The 23,343-nt window shown below is 41.3% G+C and overlaps 1 non-coding gene across 1 annotated transcript; it reads left to right on the plus strand.

Annotated features, from left to right (window-relative positions):
- Positions 1-11,746: 11,746 nt before the first annotated feature.
- On the plus strand, positions 11,747-11,854 carry LOC112083231. The gene has a single exon (XR_002897523.1). It is a non-coding gene; the product is annotated as a small nucleolar RNA R71 (small nucleolar RNA).
- The last annotated feature ends 11,489 nt before the right edge of the window (positions 11,855-23,343 follow it).

The raw sequence follows: 23,343 nt of genomic DNA on the forward strand, positions 1-23,343 counted from the left end.
ATTCAGAAGAAAACGTTCTAAGATTCGGCTCAAAAGCTCATGGAATCCTCATCGTACATATAAATCCCCATCGAAAATCCCTTAATCCCAACAATAAAACTACTCAGACATAATAAACGAAATCAAAAGCATAGTATTAAGAAGTAGAATAGAAACCGAAATTGAAAAAGAAAGAGCAAGGGTTCAAGAGAACAAATCTCTCTCTCCCTAAAAACTAAAGCAAAAACAATAAAAGTAATGAAAGATGATATGAGGTTGTTCTCTGTGATATCGTTTATGGTTCCTAAAACATGTATTTATAGTGCTCAAGACCTCTCTGGACGTCACTTAGGGTTTCTCCAAATGTGGGCTTCAGAAATGGGCTTTTTGGGCTTGGAGGTTGATGGCCGCGGTCGGGACAAGTGTGACCGCGGGGGACGAGTGTTTTGCCGCGGTCGGGATGCTCCTGACCGCGGGAAATTGGTTGTTGGCCGAGGGTGGAAGTGCTGGCCAGCTGGTTTACGGGACATCTTGCTCTTCGCGTATGTTTTGATTGAACCGTTGGATTGCCAAGCTGTAAAGTGCACTGGAAAGCTGATACTTCCATCTTTAAGGTCTCCAAATTTGAGCTGGATCAGACGGTGAGAAGGCCTTCAATCAGGGGTGAACTTCTGACGGTTTGACTCTGAGCTGAAATCTGGTTTTCTATCCATTTTGTTAAGCTTTTCCCTAAGTTACCTGAAAAGAGTCTTGGAACTACAAATACTAGAAAAACGTAATAAAAGTACTTAAAAGCAATTAAAAACATAGAAAAGCATTTCAAAATGATCCATAAAAGTGGTCAAAATACGGTGTTGTTAACTCCCCCAGACATAAACCTTTGTTTGTCCTCAAACAAAGCAAAAGCCTAAACTGGTTAAGTGAAAACAAAAATAGGAAATGCACAAATCTCATAGACATGAGCTCCTAAACTAGGACCAAAGATAGTACATCAATCCACAACTTAGTCTAGAAAATTCTCACCAAAGCATAAGAGATACTAGTCCACTTTTTCCGTCATGCAAAACTTAAACAATCTAAATCTTGATTCCAGTCAACTAGCTCTCTACATTCATTAAGTTCAATAGTGAGTTCTCATCAAAGACATCATCCAGGGTAGACTGCGTTTGGCATTAATGGGATATTTAAGTGGTGGAGTTAAAGTGTTTCGGGTTACCTGAAGATCTGGAGGATGCAAGGTAATATGCAAAACCGCAAGAGAGATAAGGACCTGTTGATGACCGCAGTTTTCAGTCAGTTCTTCTTGCGAACTGTTGTTGCATAATCCTTCCTCCTTTGTTGTAAACAGCTATTCCCCCAGACTTAGATTCTTTTCGGGAATCAGAAAACAATCTTCAAAACTCCATAAAATCAAACTCCAGTTGCCTTGGGACTTAAAATTCGACCTCTCTAGACTCTCTAAGGCTTTTATTTCCTTTCTTTTCTTATTTTCAGATTTTTTTTTTTTTTTTGAAAGGAAATGCCTTTTAAAGAGAGAGAGACTAGAGGACGAGATTGTACCAAAATTTGAGATTTTTCTAAGGCAAACTGAGCTTCCTCTTGTGTTGGATCCTTCCGGGAACTTTTCCGGCAAATTGCAGGTCTCTGTCCTTGGTGACTGAAAACTGCGACGTTCCTCTTTCTCTCCTATGTTTTTGCACTTATCTGCATATAAGACAATAGAAAACAAGAGTGCATGTGGTTTGAAAGAGGATTGGTTAAGGTGGAGAACTAGCTAAAGATGAACTAGCCATTCAGGATCAACAGAGACTGGTAAAAGGATAAAGGAGTCCTGAATGTATGATTCGTTTCCCTGGTCTAATGCTTCAATGAGAAAATTAAGTCCAAATTAAGTCCAAATAAAACAGAGCTAGTGTATCCCTTCATCTAAATCGAAATCATTCAAATTCCTCTGGGGTACTTCGTTTCAAATGTGCTTAGCTACCGACTAGTCTAGTCCTAAATCATGAATGAGCATGTCACTAGGAACGGTCTAAAAGCACACAGTCAACTATCATTGATTCATGTTCACCATTCCCTTTAAAACGTATTTTGTTTTGAAAACCGATTTTGAAAAACTTTAAGGAAAATGCAAAAAGTGGTAGATAATGCAAGACTCATGAAAGAAAAGTGGTTTGAAAGGGATGAAATCCTCCCCCAGACTTAAATCACACTGTCCTCAGTGTGAAACAAGTCGAGATTGGATGAGAAAAATGCATAGATAATCGAATTGGTAAGAACAAAGAGAACTTACCTTGATCTGGGATGCTGGTGGAGATGAACCGGATTCATTCGAAGGGGTTTGGGAAGGTGATTAGGTGGTGATGAAGGTGGTGGAAGGTGATGAATGAGGTGGAGTGTGATTGGTGAGGTGAAATGAGGTGAAAGGGTTGGTTTGGGTCGGGTTTTGATCTCAACGACCAAGTGCCGCGGTCAGGGGCCATACTACCGCGGCAAACAAGCACTTGGCCGCGGTCAAGATCACGCGACCGCGGCCGACGGTAGGTGTCCCGTGGTCCGGACACCTGCGACCGCGGTGGCTTATATCGCGGCCTCTTCCTGCTTCTCCTTGGTTCCTGCTGTGCTGAGCAGTCAGGTACCATCCTTCTTTTTGGTTTTTTTCGGGTTTTTTGATTTTTTTTTAGCTTTTTTGTTTTATAAGAAACACCTGAAACAAAGAAAATGAAAAAGATCAAAAGAAAAAGAAATAAAAATCCTAAAGAAAACAATACCTAAATGGTTTGCCTCCCATTAAGCGCTTTTGTTTTTAGTCGTTTTGCTCGACTTTTGGTATTGGACGTTGCTTAGTCTGATGAAGAAGACCTTGTCCTGAGACAAGTCTTTTTTGACATCTCCTTGCTTTGCTTAGCAGGTTCTTCGTCACTCCAAAGCTCTTCTTCAAATTCTCTGTTGCATAACGTTTTCCTGCTTGTTGTATGGAACAGTTACTGTGAAGACATTTTTGTCGATATTAGCAAATGAAATCCTCCGGTTTGGCCAGTCCATTATAGCTCCGGAAGTTGCTAGAAAATACCATCCCAGAATCACTGGATATGTTGCATCTCTCGTTTCGACAATGTAGAAGTCGAGAGGCACTATGCAATCTCCTATTCTCAAAGGAATTTCATGAGCTATTCCTTGAGGTGTTGCATTTGAATCATCAGCTAGGCTAATCTTTGCTCTAGTCCTGCGCAGGTGTCTAATACCAAGTCTCAAAGCAATTGCCTTGGACATCATGTTAAGACAAGCTCCAGAATTACATAGCACGTTTTTAAACATTTCTCCTCTAATAGAACAAGAGATAAGAAACTGACCTATACCTTCGATTTTATGAAGTGTTCGAACAGGTTTACCTTTTCTGGCATGATTGAACAAGTCCTCTATCTCAGGGATTGATTCTTTGCTCTCACAGAAGTAATGGCCTATCATGAAGTCCTTGCAAGCTCTGGCAAACCTGATTCCTTCAGGAAAATTTCGAACTACATCATTGAATTCGTCGAGCTTTTCTTTGCTGATTTTGTTGGTGTAGTAGCTGCACTCTTCCGGTCTTTGGAGGTGGATTGAATAAACAGCAGCATCAGGGGATGTTCTGGGGAAAGTCAGACGTCTGGCCCTCCCAAAATAGGTTCTGATATCCTCCTTTGTCTCCTTGCTGTACCTAAAGAAAACTTGCAAACAACCAAGATGCCATAAATCATCGAAACCTGTGTAAAGAGGGATCGATTTCACAAACTTTTTGAATTCAATTAGCCTTTCTCTGGAGATTGGTGCTCCTAATTCCACCATTTTGTCTGGATTCCCTCCTTCTATGAACAGACGATAGTCTTCGTCTTCGAGGTAGTGCCCTTCATATTCATCATCATATGCTAAAACTATGTTGCAAGGGAGTACCTCATTTTCTTCTTGAGATGTTTTGGAGCTGATAGCATACACCGTTTGCTCATGAAGAGGGGCTTTGACCATCCCAGCAGATGTATCAAATAAGCATTGACCTGTAGGAGCGGAAAAGGGCTGAAAGGCATCTGAAGGAGTGTTGGCCGCGGGTAGAAGCTTCAGTTCCGCGGGTGGGGAGGGTTTCGCCGCGGTCAGGAGGCTCACGACCGCGGCTGGAAGCTTGTTTCCTCCGTTTCGTCTTCTCCTTTGCTATCTGAACTGATTTCTGCACCTTGTAACTCTGTCTCCTCCTCTTTTAGGCTAAGATTCGATGAGAAGCGTCGAACCATTCGTTTCACGTCCTTGCATAAGCTTTTCGACCTTCTCTTCGATTTCATCGAGGGCATAGACTACTTTGTTCACGGTTGAGTTCATTGCCTCTGCTTTCTCTTGAACCTTGTGTACTCCATCCCAAATCTCTTCCACGCAAGAATAGGTTTGGTTGTTATGGTAGTTAATAGTCTCTTCTGCTTCATCAAGTTTGATCTCTAAGGTGCGGATGTTCCAACCGGCTTTGCGAATGCGAACTTCGTGTGCTCCAACTCGTTCTTCGATTGCTTCTATCCTCTCTTGGACGGTTTCAGCACCCTCGTTTAGTTGGCTTTCGATGGTCTTGACTTGAGCTGAAAGATCTTCAAGCTTTCTGTTAAAGCGCATTGACAAGTCGTCAATTTTCTCGTCGACTGTGGATCTAGATCTTGCTTGAACGTCAAGTAAGTGCGAGACCGCCAATTGAAGTAGTTCCAATCGGTGGATGAGTTGGACGTTTTCATTCTTGTGAGGCAAACGACAAGCAGGTTGTTCAGGGTTGGCCATTTGAGGTGCGTAGGGCTCCTTCTGGAACGTTCTGTTGTCTTTGCTTTGAGTTTTTTCATAGAGATCGCGTAGAAGCTTCTCTCTGCGTCTGGTGGCTTGAGGAGTGTTATAGAAACCTTCCTCATTTTGTATATTTCGATTTATAGGATCCATATCTTCTGAAATGGAAACAAAATAACCGAAAAATGGAAACTTGCAGAAACGGGGGTTCTAGAGTCGATTTACTAACCTTTCTCGGGGTTTTGCAGAAAAGAAAACGCGTGCCTTCCCCGGCAACGGCGCAAAAAAATTGGTGTTGGTTGTGGTGTGGGTGTCGAGGGTTGTCAAGTTTTACCCTAATTGAAATCAATAGCCGCAAGTGCACAGCTGATCGATTGTAGTACTTAGGGATCGAATCCACAGGGAAGGAGGATCTTTTCCTGCAAAAAGCCTTTGAAATAAGATTAAAGTAAGGAAGTCTAGAACAAAAACGGTTTAGTGGGGGTTTAGTAATGTGATTAAAATGTAAAAACGAAATATTAAAAGAGAATATGGGAATTAAATGCCGTAATAACTAAACTTAATGAAAATGACTAAAAATGATAAAAATGGATATTCAAATGCTTAAATGAAAATGAATTAAAAAGGAAAGACAATATTGAACTAAGGCTGAAAGAAAATCGGTGTAAATCAATTAGGAAGAAGGCGTTGGGGTTCAGGGAAGTTTTCTCAGGGGTACGAACGATTCAAAACATTGCTAGAGAGGAAATTTGGTAAGATCTTAGCTTAAACTTTTCGAACTGGAGTCACGGACGTATGAATACGCCACTATCTTGATCATAGACAACTATCTCTCTCAACCCTGACCAGTAGGTTTAAGACTCGTCCATACGTAGGTTTCCACTCCTATGTTTGTTTTGCTCTCCCAAACTAGATCTGATACCTGTTAAACACTTTTGTGTCACCAAGCATCTGGATCAGATTGTAGTTCATGACGCTACCGGAATCCTCATCGAACAAATAAATCCCAATCGAAAATCCCTTAATCCCAACAATAAAACTACTCAGACATAATAAACGAAGTCAAAAGCATAGTATTAAGAAGTCGAATAGAAACCGAAATTGAAAAAGAAAGAGCAAGGGTTCAAGAGAACAAATCTCTCTCTCCCTAAAAACTAAAGAAAAAACAATAAAAGTAATGAAAGATGATATGAGGTTGTTCTCTATGATATCGTTTAGGGTTCCTAAGACATGTATTTATAGTACTCAAGACCTCTTTGGACGTCACTTAGGGTTTTTCCAAATGTGGGCTTCAGAAATGGGCTTTTTGGGCTCGGAGGTTGATGGCCGCGGTCGGGACAAGTGTGACCGCGGGGAACGAGTGGTTTGTCGCGGTCGGGATGCTCCTGACTGCGGGAAATTGATGTTTGGCCGCGGGTGAAAGTGCTTGCCGGCTGGTTTACGGGACATCTTGCTCTTCGTGTATCATTTGATTGAACCGTTGGATTGCCAAGCTGTAAAGTGCACTGGAAAGCTGATACTTCCATCTTTAAGGTCTCTAAATTTGAGCTGGATCAGACGGTGAGAAGGCCTTCAATCAGGGGTGAACTTCTGACGGTTTGACTCTGAGCTGAAATCTGGTTTTCTATCCATTTTGTTAAGCTTTTCCCTAAGTTACCTGAAAAGAGTCTTGGAACTACTAATACTAGAAAAACGTAATAAAAGTACTTAAAAGCAATTAAAACATAGAAAAAGCATTTCAAAATGATCCATAAAAATGGTCAAAATACGGTGTTATCAGTTCTCATCAAAGAAAGTCTAGGCAAGGCAATCTAGGCTAGGTGTAAAAAGGGTTATTCTAGGGGTAAGGCTTAAAGTGTTTACGGGTTACCTGAAGATCTGGAGAATGCAAGATATTATGCAAAACCGCAAGAGAGAGTGAAGCTGATGGTATCCACAGTTTTCAGTCGCTTTCTTCTTGCCATAGATTACTGGCCTTCTTCCTCAGGTTCTCTCCTAACTCCCCTAGACTTAGATTTTTGTAAATCTTTCAAAAATATAGCTCTATAAACGCTTAGTAGATTCTTCTTGCTCCACAAATTTCAACAATATAGGACTCATTAGGCTTTTTGTTTCCCTCTCTTTTCATTCATTCGTTTTTTTTTTTTTTTTTTTTTTTTTTGGGAAGAGAGGGAACACCTTTAGACATAGAGTTTTAGAGAGCACGAAATTGCCAGTTAATATTTGTCTTGTAAAGCTTCTTGAGGTGTCTGATACTCTTCCTTCCCAATTCCATTCAGTCTCCTTTGTGAGTGACTGAAAACTGCGTTGCTCCTCTTCTCTCCGACGTTTTTGCACATATCTGCTGATATAAACTAAAGAGCGAATGCACGAGGATTGAGAAAAAGGGTTTTGGGTTTAGGGTATGGTATCAGATAAAGATAAACTGGTCATCTAGGACGACAAAGAGTGGTAAAAGTGAGGGTAAAAGACGTCCTAGATGTGTATGTCGATGCCTGCCTAAAATCAATGATGAGAAAATTAAATGTCAATATTATGGTCAAATAGAATGAGCTAGTATATCCTGTCAGAAAGAATCTCCATGAATAGAAATTTTGTGGTGGGATTTTGTAATGCGAGTACTTAGCTACCGCCTAGTCTAGGCCTAATCACAAAAAGAGCAAAAAACGAAGAAATAGCGTAGAAGCACACTAGTTTAATTCATCATAGTATTGTTTATTGTGTTCCTGGTTTGAAAACCCTTTTTTTTTTTTAAAACGATTTTTGAAAATTTTTTATGAAAAATTTATGTGTCCAAAACAAACTCAAAACAAATCAAATTTCATTAGTAACGGATGAACATCCTCCCCCAGACTTATTTCACACTGTCCGCAGTGTGATAAATCTTCGAAAGAATGGTAAAGAAAATAGAAAAGTTGAAATGTTTCAGTGAACTTATCGTGTTGGAGAGTGCTGCTCGTCTTTTGTGTTTGTTCTTCCTTATTGAAAACCTGAATTTAAATGAAACAGAAACAAAGCAATGATAATAGAAAGTAAAGGTCAAAGGGAAATAGATAAAATACCAAGTGGGTTGCCTCCCACTAAACGCTTGTTTCAAGTCATTAGCTTGACATTGTTGCTCAATTAGACTTAACCGGGGTCGTGACAATCCTCGATCTCATCATTGGCCGATGATGGATCAATCAAAAACATCACTTCTCTTTCGTCTTCGGTTTCTTTAACCACGCATCTTCGGAATAACCCATCAGCACATCTCTTATAGAGATAGGGTTCATCCCAAAAATAATGTCTTATGTCTTTCAGAAACTTTTTCTTCCTATACCCGAAGAATTGTGGCGGTTCTACATCAGCTGCTAGGTAATCTGCTATGTGTCTAAACCATGGGGTGTTGAAAGCATCTGCTCTCCGCATGAGTGGACGTGGTGGTGCGATATTAGTTTGGTGGGGGTTGTATCTATGGCATAGATGTTTTCTTCAGGCAAACTGTCATTTAAAGGCAATCTTTCTTCAACTCGAATTCGTGAAAGATGATCTGCAACTCCATTATCTGCTCCTTTCCGATCTCGAATTTCGATATCGAATTCTTGCAGTAGGAGGATCCATCTTATCAACCGAGGTTTAGCGTCTTTCTTGGACATTAAATACTTGATTGCAGCATGATCAGTATGAACTATGACCTTAGATCCTACGAGATAAGAACGGAATTTCTCAAATGCAAACACAACAGCTAGAAGTTGTTTTTCTGTTGTAGCATAATTGCATTGAGCTTCGTCTAGAGTTCTGCTTGCGTAGTAGATTACGTGCAGTTTCTTATCTTTTCGTTGGCCAAGCACTGCTCCGACTGCATAGTCACTTGCATCGCACATGATTTCAAATGGGAGTTCCCAATCAGGTGCTTGCACGACTGGCGCAGAGACAAGAGCTTCTTTGATCTTATGAAACGCGGCTAAGCACTCATCATCAAACTCGAAGTTTGTTTCCTTGCAAAACAAACGCGTAAGAGGTCTAGCTATTTGAGAAAATCTTTTATGAATCGCCTATAGAATCCTGCGTGTCCTAATAAACTACGAATTCTTTTTACGTTTGTGGGAGGTTGTAGGCTGGTCATGACTTCGATTTTAGCTTTGTCAACTTCAATTCCTTTTCTCAAAATTCTGTGCCCAAGCACGATTCCGTCTTGTACCATGAAGTGACATTTTTCCCAATTTAATACTAAATTCTTATCTTCACATCTTTGCAGAACTTTACCAAGGTTGCCTAAGCATTTTTCAAAAGAAGATCCATAGACAGAGAAATCGTCCATGAATACTTCCATGAAATCTTCAATAAAGTCTGTGAAGATCGACATCATGTACCGCTGGAAGGTAGCAGGTGCATTACACAATCCAAAAGGCATACATCAGTAAGCGAACGTGCCATATGGACAAGTGAATGTCGTTTTTTCTTGATCCTCCGGGCGAATAGGAATTTGGAAAAATCCAGAGTATCCATCAAGGATGCACTAGTAAGGGTGATTAGCTAATCTTTCTAGCATTTGATCTATGAATGGAAGTGGAAAATGATCTTTCCTAGTTGCTGCATTCAGTTTCCGGTAATCAATACACATATGATATCCAGTTACTGTTCTTGTAGCGATCATTTCATCTTTATCATTTTTAATGACAGTGACTCCTCCTTTCTTTGGAACAACATGAACTGGGCTAACCCAAGTGCTATCTGAGATAGAAAAGATTATTCCAGCTAATAAAAGCTTCATAATCTCTTTCTTGACAACATCCATGAGATTAGGGTTCAGTCTCCTTTGACTTTCGATTGAGTTTTTAGCATTATCCTCTAGATTTATCTTGTGCATACAAAGATCTGGAGAGATTCCAGGTATGTCATCAAGTGAATATCCTAAGGCTTTTCTATGCTTTCTCAGCTCAGTCAACAGCATTGTGGTTTCTTCTTCCGTCAAACCAGAGTTTATTTTGACAGGATAAGTAGAATTTGGTCCAAAGAAAGCGTACTTAAGTCTAACGGGAAGAGGTTTAAGCTCAACTTTAAGGGCTTTAAACTCGCTCCAAGGATCATTAATTGCTGTGGCAGTGTCTTTAGGAGGTGTAGGAATGTTTGTTTGGTCCTTAAGATCTAGATAGTGTAGAGGTTTTCTATAAGTTTCGGATTTATCAAGCATACGTGCGCACTCACTCGAAATTTCTTCAAGGAAATTGCGTTCATCTTTTGCGGGTGAAAGCGTGACACTTAAAGGGTCGTCTAGAAGCAAATCTTCGTAGACTTCCTCAATAATTCCGTCTAACTCATCAACCCAACAAATTTTGCCATCCAAAGTCGGTTTATCGAAACTTTTGTTCATGTCAAACTGCATAACTAGGCCGGCTAGATGAAGGTCAATTTTTCCTTCAAGAACATTGATTATGGCTCCGGCTATAGATAGGAATGGTCTTCCAAGGATAAGTGGATCCTTAGGTTCTTTTTCTAGCTCTAGAACTACGAAATCGGTGGGTATGGAACATTTTTCGATTTCGATGGGAACATCTACTAAGATACCTACAGGTTGTCTAACGGAACTATCAGCTAATACTAAGGAAATTTTAGTGGGCTTGAAAGTGTGATGTCCTAAATGTTTTGCTACTGAAAGAGGCATCATGTTTATACTAGAACCTAAATCACAGAGAGCACGCTCAAAAGCTACATCATTGATGGTGCATGAAAGTACGAAGCTTCCAGGATCGTATTTCTTTTCAAGGATTCGGTTTTGCAGGATAGAACTACATTCATGGGTTATCATCATAACACCTTCTTCAAGAATTAAAGAATTTGTTAGAATACCCTTCATGTATTTTCTTAAAGCGGGAATCATAGCACAAGCTTTTACAAAAGGTAATCTCACATTTAACTGATCGATTAGCTCTTTAAGCTTAGCTTATTCTTTCTCTTTCTTAGGGGCTTTTAAGGCTCTAGGATATGGAGGTTTAGGTTTATAGACACGAGTTGGTGGAGGTGGAATTGGGTCTTCTCTAAGGATTTCCCGGGATGAATCTTCTCTTACTTCTTCTCCATCCTTCTCTCCTACCACTTCTTTTTCAACATCTTCATTCGTGATTCTTTCTCTTGCTTTCTCCTTTTCCTTACCCTTTTCCTCATCTTCGGGATCTTTAGGAAATTCAGGCTCTTTGTAAGCTAATCCACTCCTAAGTGTGATAGCTTTCACATGATCGGAGGGATCTGCTTCACTTGAGCTTTCGAAAGAATTTTCACTTGGTTCCTCCTCAGGTTTATCTAAGTTTTTAGAATTGGTTTTGACCACTATGCTAAGGAGGGTATCGAAATCTTTCTGCATCTCTTTTAGTTCAGATCCAAAATCACTAATCTCTTGTTTAGGTTTTCAGCTTCAGAAGAGGGAAAACTAGGATATGAAACAGGATTAGATTGAATACCCAAGATTGGTTCGGAAGGTGGTTTCCAGTTAAGCTCAGAAGACAATTTCCCGCGGTCAGGTGGCTCACGACCGCGGTGAATCATGTCTTGGCCGCGGTCAGAGCAGCCACGACCGCAATGAAAGGTTGCTTGGCCGCGGTCGGGATGAATGGACCCGCGGTGAGCAGAAACGAATGGAAAATCTTGAATTTGATAGACTTCTGCAGTGTTAACCATCCCTTGACCATAAGAATCCATTGGGTTGTCCCAACCATCAAAGTTACACGTATTGTGTACCCTATTTGGTTGTTACAATCCAAGATGACTCATTATGTGACGGAGACACTTTATAACTTCCGAAATTTCTTCTTTCTTCTCAGGAAGTGCAGAATTACCAAAGGTTACTTGATTTCGGATGCTGTTTCCTAAATTTTTAATGAAGACGTGAGCATCTTCTACAGATCTAGTTGTGAAATCTCCATTACTTGCTATATCAAAAGAGTGTCGCAACTCTGGAGTTATACCGCGATAGAAGATACTTAGCAAGTATTCCTCAGCATATCCATGGTGTGGACAATCTCTTTGGTATTCCCTAAATCTTTCCCAAGTATCTAAAAGATCTTCATCTTCTTTTTGTTTAAAAGTTCTTATCTTCTTTCTTAAGAGATTTGAAAGATTTATCGTGTAAAAACGATTTAGGAAAGCAGTTCTACACGCTGCATTATCTTTAAGAGAGAATGGGAAAAGACTACACTTGTGGTAATCCCCATTTGCTGTAATGGTTGCACATAATTCTTCGAACGTCTCGATATGGTCTATCGGGTTTTCGAATGAATAACCAGAGAATTGATTTTGTTGAACTAAATGGATATGGGGTACCTTAATTTCGGTTTTGCCATCCTCAGGTAAGGCTGGTTGAATAGCTCTTCGATCTCCCATGAACTTCTCAAGTGAATCGAAACTTCCAATCAGTTCATCATCATCTTTGTGTTTGACCGATCCGATTAGCTCATTGTCATCATAAATCGGTTCTTCAAACTCATCATCAGTCAGGTCATCATCGCTTGGATCACCATCCACACGATTTGGTGGATCACCAAGAGTCCCGGGAACATGTTCCCGATCTCTCATTGCAGAGAAACCTGAAAAATTCAAAAGAAAATGTAAAAATAAACAAGTGTTCTAATGGATATAAGCTGGGATTCGCAACGAAACAAATTAAAGTCCCCGGCAACGGCGCCAAAAACTTGATGCGGGTTTGTAAACGGGGTTGGTCGGTTGTTTACGTTTTACTAAGCTTCAGGTTTTAAATTTATAACCCCTAAATGTCTGCAAGTGCACAGATGTGCGCTGTAGTACTTAGGGTATCGATCCACAGAGACTTAGTTGTTTCAGTACGAATTCACTGTAACGCTTAAATCAGATTAGAACTAAAAGGTTTGGGTTTTGGTTTTGGGTTTTTGTTGTCACTAAATCTAAACTAGAAAGCAATTAAAAACTAAAAAGCAATTGACAAAAATGAAAGCAAGTAAAGCAACTAAAAATCGATTAAACAAAGGCTAATGAAAGCAGGTAATAAGCGAATAAATCAAAGACAAATTGAAAGCAGTAAAAATCAAATAAGAAGCAAAGGTTGTAAGCAATGAAAGACAAACGTTGGGGCTCAAGGGGTTTCGCAGGGGTTCATGGACTAAGCTATGTCGATTTTAAATAAGTGATAAAGGTAATCAACTACATATGTTCTAGAACTCGAGGCACGGAAGTATGAATAGCCTACTTTCGCAGCACTAAACAACTATCTCTCGCAACCCTAATCAGTAGGTTTCCACTCTGATTCTGGAAGGGAGAAGATGCAATAGAAGAACAAGACTCATCAATATTCACAACTCAACTACAGGTAGGTTTCCACTCCTATAGAAGAATTGCTCGTTTCACCCTAGTTCAGAAAATCAATGAAAGATTTCGCAACATATCATATCAGATCAGTTTCTAAGTGGCCAGCAAAGAATCATGCAGTAAGATCAAAGGCAAACGAAGAACATCTAGAGGATTATAAATCCTAAATCTATCGATTCATAAGCAAAGACACATGAAATTTCCTTTGAAAAATCCCTTTAAACCCAACTGGGTAACTACTCAAACATATTGTAAACAATCATCACAGAGTATTGAAAGTTGCAGGAAATTAAAGAAAAGAAGGAAGAGAAACGAAGAACGGAGAAGCGGACGGAGGCATGATGATTGCACTCTAGTGGCGGCTCCTCCTTCTTCAAGCGGCGGCGGCTCCTCCTGGGGGTTGCACGAAAATCTCTCTCTCTCCTCTTTGTCTATTAGTTTCGGTCTCTGACCTTTAGAATGACCTAAAGGGGGTATTTATAGCTTCTGAGGTGGTTCTGGACACTTAAGGCTTCAAAAATAACGAAAGGAATTGATCTGGGCTTTAATTAAGTCTTCGGGAAAGTGAACGACCAAAGTCCGCGGTCGCGGTGGCTCTACCCGCGGGAAAATGGGTGTTGGCCGCGGTCTCGGCACCTGCTCTCTTCCGGAACTGCATTTTCTGTCATTCTTGCATCGGGAGTATATGAAGATCTAACCGTTGGATTGTCTCCGAACCAAGTGCATTAGAAATCTGGTTGGATCCTCTATGTTGTCTCAAATTTTGGGGGGGGTGATCAGACGGTGAGAAGGTCTTCATCGCTTGTCATACTTCTGACGGTCTGCATTTATCCAAAATTGCTCATTTGTTCCAAATTGCATATCTTTTGCCCTAGTTTCCTATAAAGTCTTTTGAAACTCTGAAACATTGAAAACACTTTAAAAACATTGAAAACAGAGTTAAAACACCTGCATATGACATAATTATGATCCATAAAAGTGGTCAAAATACGGTGTTATCAAGCTGTTCCTAAGATCAGGATTCAGTTGGACACAGCATCAAATGGAAATTTCTTGGCAAAAGAAATCAATGCAGCTATGGAACTTGTTGAGAACTTAGCCATGAGCCAAGACACTTATGGGGAAGATTATGGTAGAAGCTATAGAGGAGAAGATTCTGGTAGACACCAAGAGCTGGAAGAGAAGATCAAAGTGCTGAATATCAAGCTTGAAAAAGCCCTAGCTGCCACTCAAAAGCCTATAAACTATGTGAGTAAGGAAAAGAGATGCTTCACAAATGCTTCACAAGTTCAATGGTTACAACAACTTCAATAAACACCAGAACTTGTCCTATAGGAGCAACAATGTGGCCAACCCCCAAGCCCAAATATACCCTCCTCAAAGCTTTGTTCAACAGAATCAGTACCAAGGTAACTCCCAAGTTCAACAGGGTTTTCAGCAACAAGAGGTTCAGAATCAAGGGAATAGCTTCACAAATCAAGTCAGCCTACAACAAAGGCCACCACCTCCTGGTTTTGCCCCACCACCTGTTCAACAATGTCCTGATTTCAATGTTGCTCTCCAACAGCTCTTAATAGGACAACAAAAGATGGTATCTGACCTGGAGACATTGGGCGCTGAACTAAAGTCTATTAAAAAGAACAAGGGCATCTGCACTTATGAACCACAAGTCTCTCTTCCTGGTAAAGCTCTTCAAAACTCAAAAGATTATTGCAATGCCACCTACTCCAATGATGACCATTCAGCTGCTGTGCAAGAGATTGAAAACCTCCTTTATGGTCAAGTTTGTACTGAGAATGCACACACTCAAGTGGATGAGGACACCGTTATAGATGATTTCATGGGCTTCTTACATGAACTCAATGAGGACATTGAGAACAAAAGTGTGGGGGCAGCCGGTTCAGTTCTTTCTGTTCAGCAAGGGAATGATTCAGTGTCTATTGAAACAAAGGAGCTGCCAACTGGTCAAGCAAAGCTAACAGATTCTGCCTCCAGCTCTAAATCAACTCAGATGAAGCCCACCTCCCTCCCAAAGCTAGGCAACCCAGGGAAGTTTACCATCTCTTGCACTCTTGGAAAATTTAGAGTTGAGAATGCTTTGTGTGATTCAGGCTCAAGTGTGAGTATAATGTCTAAAGATATGATAGAGAAGCTAAAGGTCAAGTCTATAACGTCCTACCCCTCTTCTATCACCTTTGGTGATTCCTACTCCAAGAAACCATATGGATTTTTAGAAGACTATCCACTTCAAGTTGGTGAATGTGTAATCCCCACTGATTTTGTCATCATGAAGATGAAGAAGACCAAAGAGCTCCCCCTATTGCTTGGAACTGCATTTCTCAACACCACTGGTGCAATGATTGACTTTGATACTCAAAGAGTGGTGCTTACAAAGGTGGATAAGGATGCCTTTTACCCTGTTCAACCACCTTTAGCTGAATTTTGTGGATCAGTTGTTCAAGAGATAGAACCCCCTAAGGTACTTGAGATGAAGTATGTAGGAAGTGCTGGGATTTTAGGTGGATCCCAATCTCTCTCAGCTGTGGAAATGGAAAAAGAACCTCACACCAACCCTGTTTACAAGGATGGGACTGAACAGCCCTTGATCAGAGAAGAAGACATCTTGCTCTCATGGTCTCCTACACTTAGTGATCTAAGGATGATTAACACCAAAAGTGATGGCTCAGTATCAGAAGACAAGAGTATTAAACCTGATATTTCTTCTCAAGACTTTGATCTCACTCCTTGGGTTGATGATGATGGTTCTCTGAAGTATAAGCTGGATTGCAATGGGAAGCCAGGTCTGTTTGCTGAAGTGAGGGCATGTCTCACAAGGGCCATCTTTAATAAAGACCCAGATGGTATTCAAGAGCTGGTGGACAAAGGTCTCAAGGTGGGATCTCAAGGACAAGGGTCTAATGGTTCCCAAAGGCAGCAAACCAACTCAGCTTTCTTGCTCAGGACCATTGAAGTGCTGAAGAGCATCAGTGCTCAACCTCACCCCAACTAAAAACAGGTTTTTCAAAGTCAAACTTAGTGACTTTAAACAAAGTGCTATTGGGATACACCCCAAGCTTATCCTTGTATATAATCTTTTTATTCTTTTCTCTCATTTCTTTTTATGTTTTAGGATCTTTTGATGGGTTTTGTGAGTTGGTCTCAGGTTCTAGGTGATTTTTCGAGGACATTGCTCAGTGATGAATGGAATGGATCATGTGAAAGGGCTTAGAGAAGTGTCTAAGGTTTGAAAAGCTTGGAGGGCGCCTGAGTGCTACCTAGATGTGCGGCTTGGTGCAAGAAGAGCCCAGGTCACAGCCCAACTCGCAATTTACCCCGGCTTGGGCGTGCTGGCTGGGAAAAGAGAAACCAAGCCGCACAAAACCAGAAAAGTGGCTGAGGTGTTTAAGTCCAAAAACCTGCGACCTGGTGCTGCTACCTGAAACACAAGGAAGCTAACCCGCATGAAGACTCGCAAATTACTCCGAATTGGGCGTGCTACCTAGGAAGCATGGAGGCTAGGCCGCAGCATGGGAAGTAAGGCCGAGGTGTTTAAGTGACAAATCCTGCGAGATGGTCGTGCTACCTAGGAACAAAGAGAGCCAGGTCGCAGCCCAACTCGCAAATTACCCTGGCTTGGGCGGGCTGGTGCTGCTACCTGAAACACAAGGAAGCTAACCCGCATGAAGACTCGCAAATTACTCCGAATAGGGAAACACAAGGAAGCTAAGTGAAATTGGGTCTTTGGAGGTTATCGGCCATTTTCAGTTCCTGGATTCATCTTTGAAACACAAGGAAGCTAAGTGAAAAGAAAAGAAAAGAAGCCCAAGAGCTCAAATGTTTTAAAAAGAAAGAAAAAAGGCTAGAAGTTACAAAAGAAAGTGAAAAAGAGCTATGTAAAGTTTGAACTCCAAGACTTGAGTGTGAAAATGAAAAGTGAGTCCCCTAGTGAGAGGAAAATGAGTGTGGAAAGTGAGGTTCTTGAGAGGTTGAGCAAGTGAGAAAGCTTTGAGTAGAGTGTGGGGTGGGATGAGTCCTTGCCCTTGTATGCATAGGTTTCTTTTTACCTTTAGCATTCTGCCAAAGTTTGATCATTCATAGAGAGATCCCCTTGCTGCATTGATCCCACTCAGGCGCTGATGAGATCATTTTAGTCTCATTACCTCACCCTAGCCAAACTTTTCTTGTTTGAACATTGCATCATTTGATCCACTTGGTAAAGAGCTTAATGAATGTTAAAGAGTTGAGGAATAAGAGAACTTGTGGAGATTACTGTTGAGTTGATACATCAGAGTATGGTCCTGCATTGCATATTGAGCATGATCTTGAATTCTCTTAGTGGTCACTTTTCTCTTTCAAAGGAAATATGAACTCCCAATGCATTCAACCTCTCTCTCTCATTTGTTCTTTTTGCTTGAGGACAAGCAAAGGATAAGTGTGGGGGAGTTGATATATTCATAAATTGCATCATTTAATGTACATATTTAAGTCCAAATTATGTCTCATTTGCATATATTTTAGGTCTTTAGGCATTGTTTTAGGACTTAGGAGATGCATTAGGTCCCAATGAGTCTTTGCATGTTTTGAGTGTTTATCAGGTGTAAATGGAGCCATTTGGAGCTGAAAAGATGAATCCAGGAAGTGGAATGGTGATCAAAGCTTGAAAAATTGTGAAATTGGGTCTTTGAAGGTTATCGGCCATTTTCGCGTACCGCGGGTAGACTTTATCGGCCAAAACGCGTACCGGCTATTGAATCTCTCGGCCAAAATCTCCGGATGCAGACACGTTTCCAAAATCGCCTGTCCGGGGAACCTTCCGGTCCGATTCAGCTGTCGGGTGTTTCATCAACGTTGGAAAGGATTGGATCCTGGTTCCATAGCAAGTGGAATCATGGAATTCGGACGCGTGAGCAGAAAGTTAAGCTTGTCGGAAGAAATCCCTGTCTCGCTGCTGTTTTGGACCAAGCCGATGAGCTCTGAAGAATGCGAAGGACGGTGCACTTCCAGGCCGATTCAGTTTCCGGGGCCTTCATGAGAATTAGAGACATTTGAGTCCTCTTTCCAGAACGTCCGAGATCATTCAATTCGGAACTATGAGCAGGAAGATACGGTCTCCGGAATGTACACATGTCTAGACTCCTCTCTCTGATCGTGTAAATGCACTGCAAAGATGAGCCCTCCAGGAAGCCTTCCACTTCCCAAGAACCGAAGCTCCCGAGCAAGAAAATTGCTAAGTCCAAAATACTGCGACTTGGGCATGCTACCTGGGAGACAATGGAACCAAGCCGCATGATCACTCGCAATCTACTCCGACTTGAGCCTGCGACCTGAGTGTAATGGAGACCAACCCGCACGGTTTGTACATTCCCCAGAAACCGCCTTGGTCCTGCGAGTGGAAGAAGAAGCAGATTAAGCCGCAGCGAGACTCGCAAAACACTCCTACTTGGGCGTGCGGCTAAGACAAAGCGATTTAAGTCTCACAAGACAAGCTCTTCATCTACTGCGACTTGGGCATGCTACCTTGGAGACACTGGACCAACCCGCAGGATTTCCACTTTACCCACTAATGCCGGGTCAGGACCCAGTTTTTTCCGGGCTGACCCGGTTCATTAGCACTTAGTATATATAGCTTTTTGGAGAAAAATCCTAGACATCTTATCTTCTCTCTAGTTTTCTTTCCTTTTTAGTGTAAAAACGTTTTTGATTAAGAGATATCTGAAGGATTTGATCATTCCAAGTCTGTTTCCTATCATCTCATCATCTCATTTCTGCTTCTAATCATGATTATTGCAAATGATTAGATGTGTTCTTCATGATTAGTGAGTAGTCATCTTTTAAACTTCTAGGTGTGTAGATTAGGGTGCTTAGATGTATTATTTGTGATGTTTAGGGTCTAGATTCTCATTTCATTTCCTTAATTAGCTGCTCCTAATGCCAGATTTCCTTGGGAAAGTGAAATCTGGGTTCATAGGCATTTCATGCACCAAAAGTGTTTGATGAAATGCCTGAATGAAAGCTAACTAAGGGTTTATGCATTAATACCATGGGAATGTTTGTTAATTGCATAAATGACATATTAGAACTGTTTCTTAATCCTCATTAGTTCATATTTCACAAATGGGAATTTTGTTTGAAAGTGGATTAGTGTAGAGATTAATGCCTTCATGAGAAGATTAGTCTAGATTAGAGTTCTAAGTTGAAATATTTGAGATCATGTGATTGGTTGCTATGTCTTTCTGTGTAAGATTCAGTCTTCTTGGTTGAGAGATTGTTTGGTCACTTATTAGGCTTGATGCATTATGCTTGTTGATTGCTTGATTATATCTAATGGTTGTTAGACTTGATTAAGTGATTAGCAAAGGGATTATTGTCATGGGAATGAATTAATCTGATTAAGAAGCCTAGACTAAAGAGTAGTAAGTGTTGCATTATGTTCTTAGCATCATGAATTGATATCTAAAGCACCCGAATCAATGATCACATCTAGAGGTTTAGCTTTTATCATTTGCTTAATCACCATCATCTTGTTTTGTTTGCTTGGTTGGTTCATTAATCATAGCTCATTTGTTTCTTGTTTTATGCTTTCTTGTTGCTGGTTTCACCAAACTCATCTTTTATTCAGCTTGACTTAAGAACTTGTCTTATAAACTAGTGCCTAACTACCACACATATGGATTGACACCCCTTATACTACTTTGACAAGGGGATTGATAACCCTTCTTAAGGCCTTAAAAACCTCAGTTATCAATATCTCTTAATCAAAAACGTTTTTACACTAAAAATGAAAGAAAATAAGAGAGAAACTAAGATAGAAGATAAGCTCTTTTCAGGGTTTTTTCCCCAAAAAAGTATTTCTACTAAGTGTTATAGACCGGGTCAACCTGGAACAAACCGGGTACTGACCTGGCTTTGGTGGGTAAAGATGAGGTTTGCCACGGTCTACCAGTTCTTGGTCAAGCCGTGGCAAATGACAGTGTTAAGTGCCCAAGCTTCTGTTCTTGGATGAATCTTGGTGCCATGGGTTCCCTCTGGTCGTGATGCATGGCCGTGTCAAGTCCCGAAGCTCTGAAAGATCCCAAGTGTTGTCTTGCCATGGTCAAGTGTAGACCTTGATATGGTGACCGTGTCAAATGCCGAATGATTGCATCAAGTGCCACGGTCAGATGTGGACCATGGCAGTTCATCGTGACTTGGACCATTCATCTGTTAGAATGCTTCGGAGGTTGCCATGGCCAAGTCTAAAGCCGTGGTGTGGAGACCGTGTCAAACCCCGAAGAACTGCAATCAAGTGCCACGGTCAGATGTGGATCGTGGCATTCCACCGTGCCATCTTTCTCTTAGCATAATTTCAAGACTCCTCGGACCACCGCAGCGTTCAGGGCTCCTCAGACCAATTCACATTCAGGGGAGCGTAACTTCTAGGGTACTGGTCCTAATGGTGTGATTCCAGTTTCAGTGGATATAAGACTCAGACATCTTTAACTTTGGTGAAGGAACCTTCGGTGCTTGGGAAGTGGAAGGTTTTCTGGAGGGTTCATCTTCGCAGTGCATTGACACGATCAGAAAGAGGCTTCTAGACATGCGTCCATTCCGGAAACGTTATCTTCATTCTCATAGCTCCGAATTGAATGATCTCAGACGTTCTGGAAATAGGACTCAAATATCTCGGATTTTGATGAAGGCCCTGTAAACTGAATCGGTCTGGAAGTGCACCGTCCTTCGCATTCTTCGGAGCTCATTGGGTCGGTCAAAAACGGCAGTGAGACAGGCGTGCCTTCCGGTGAGCTTAACTCTCTACTCACGCCTCCAAACCCCTATGATTCCACCTGGTGTGGAAAATTGATCCAATATTCTCCAATTTTTATGAAGCACCCGACAACTGAATCGGACCGGAAGGTTCCTCAGACCGCCGGTCATTTAGGAGTATCGGATTGCTCCGGAATGGATGCGAGAGAGGTCTCTCTTCCGGTGACCGTATCTTTCAGCTCAGTGCTCCAAATGCCCTGATTCAACCTGTCCTAGGTTCTTGACTCAATTATCTCCAACTTTGCTGAAGAATCTGTAAGCTGAATTGGCCGGAAAGATCTTCCGGTGACGCATTTTTCGGAAACGTATCTGTATCCGGGATTTTTGGCCGAGAGACTTGACCGCTGGTACGTGTTTTGGGCCGAGAGGTCTACCCGCGGGAAGGATTTTGGCCGAGAATCTTCGGCCATCAGTACATCATTTTGCTGACAAACCAAAAATTGCTCCTTTTCACCATTTTTTACCATTTCAACTCCATTTCTTCATATGAATCACATCCTCCACTCCAAATAGGCTCCAAAAGCACCTGTTTAACACTCCAAACCATGCAAAATTCTTTTGGACCTAATGCAATCTCCTAAGTCATACAACAATGCGTAAAGACCTAAAATGGATGAGATAAGACATGATTTGGACTAAAATATGTACACTAAAAGATGTAATTTATGAATATATCTTGAATCGACCGGCAAGACCTTCGGGTAACGCGATTTCTGAGATGTGTCTTTTCCCGGAAATTTTGGCCGAGAAACCTTAGCAGCGGTATGCGTTTTGGCCGAGGGCTCACTCGCAGTATATGAAAATCTCCGATAAAAGTTGCCTGCGGTACGTGAGAATCGCCGAGAACCTCCAAAACCCATTTTCACCATCTTTCAAGCCCTGATTGCCATTTCTCGTCCTGGATTAACCTTTTCAACTCCAAATAGCTCCAAATACACCTGATAAACACCCCAAACATGCAAAGACTCATTGGGACCTAGTGCAACTCCTAAGTCCTAAAACAAACCCTAAAGACCTAGAATGTATGAAATAAGATATGATTTGGAATGAAATATACAACCTAAATGATGCAAATTATGAACATATCAGTCCACTCCCCAAAAATCAAAGATTTCAACCTCTAGTATTAGATTTTGAGGCATCTCACTCCTCTTTGAAATGTTCCCATGCCTCTGGCAGGCATCACATGCTGAAACAACCATCTGAGCATCCTTGAACATTGTGGGCCACTAAAACCCACTCTGAAGAACCTTGGCCACAGTCTTGAATGCACCCATTTGACCCCCAAAAGCTGATCCATGGCACTCTTGCAACACAGGTTGCATCTCCTCTTCCGCAAGACACCTTCTATACAGCTGATATTTGTTCAGGACATACAGGTAGGGTTCACCCCAATGGTATCTTTGGACATCTCTGAAGAACTTATTTCTGTGGTAAGCATCAAGTTCAGGTGGTTCCACCCCACAAGCAAGAAAGTTCACAATATCGGCAAACTCAGGGCATTCTCTTATTTTGGATGCTATCCGCTTCTTCAAACTCCAAATAAGAGTTGAGCCCCATCATTGATTCCTCAGGGGGACTGTCATTAAGAGGGACTTCAGAGTCCACTCTTAATCTAGAGAGATGGTCTGCAGCTCCATTCTCTTTACCTTTCTTGTCTTGTACTTTCATATCAAACTCCTAAAGTAAGAGGACCCATCTCAATAGTCTAGGCTTAGTATCCTTCTTGGTTATTAGATACCTGAGGGCTGCATGATCAGTATATACAATGACTTTTGATCCTACCAGGAATCTTCTGAATTTATCAAAAGAAAAGACTATTGCCAACATTTCCTTCTCTCTGGTAGCATACTTCTCTTGGGAAGAATTAAGGGTTCTGCTGGCATAGTAGATGACATGAAACTTCCCGTCATTCCTCTGGCCAAGCACAACTCCAACTGCATAATCTGATGCATCAGTCATAACTTCAAAAGGAAGGGACCAGTCTGGAGCCTGGACAATAGGTGCACTGACTAATGCATCCTTGATCATCTTGAAGGCTTCTTCACACTCAACATCAAAGACAAAGTCAACTTCTTTACACAATAGCCTTGTCAAAGGTCTGGCTATTCTTGAGAAATCTTTGATGAATCTTCTGTTAAACCCTGCATGCCCAAAGGAAGCTCCTTATCCCTTTGACTGAAGTGGGAGCTTGCAGATTCACCATCACTTCCAACTTTTCTCTGTCAACCTCTATGCCTTTCTCAGAGATCTTATGCCCAAGTACAATCCCTTCATGCACCATGAAGTGGCATTATAGATGACATTGACTCTTATTCTAAGTGAATCCTATGAGTGCATATGGAGGGTAAGATACCCTTAATGTCATCTAGAGAGTAGCTAATGGCTCCCCTATGTTTCCTCAACTCTACTAACAACCTATGTTCTTGGTCCTCTAACAGCATATCATTGATAATG

The sequence above is a fragment of the Eutrema salsugineum genome, unplaced genomic scaffold, assembly GCF_000478725.1.
Source record: "Eutrema salsugineum unplaced genomic scaffold, Eutsalg1_0 scaffold_7, whole genome shotgun sequence".
NCBI classification, from domain to species: domain Eukaryota; kingdom Viridiplantae; phylum Streptophyta; class Magnoliopsida; order Brassicales; family Brassicaceae; genus Eutrema; species Eutrema salsugineum.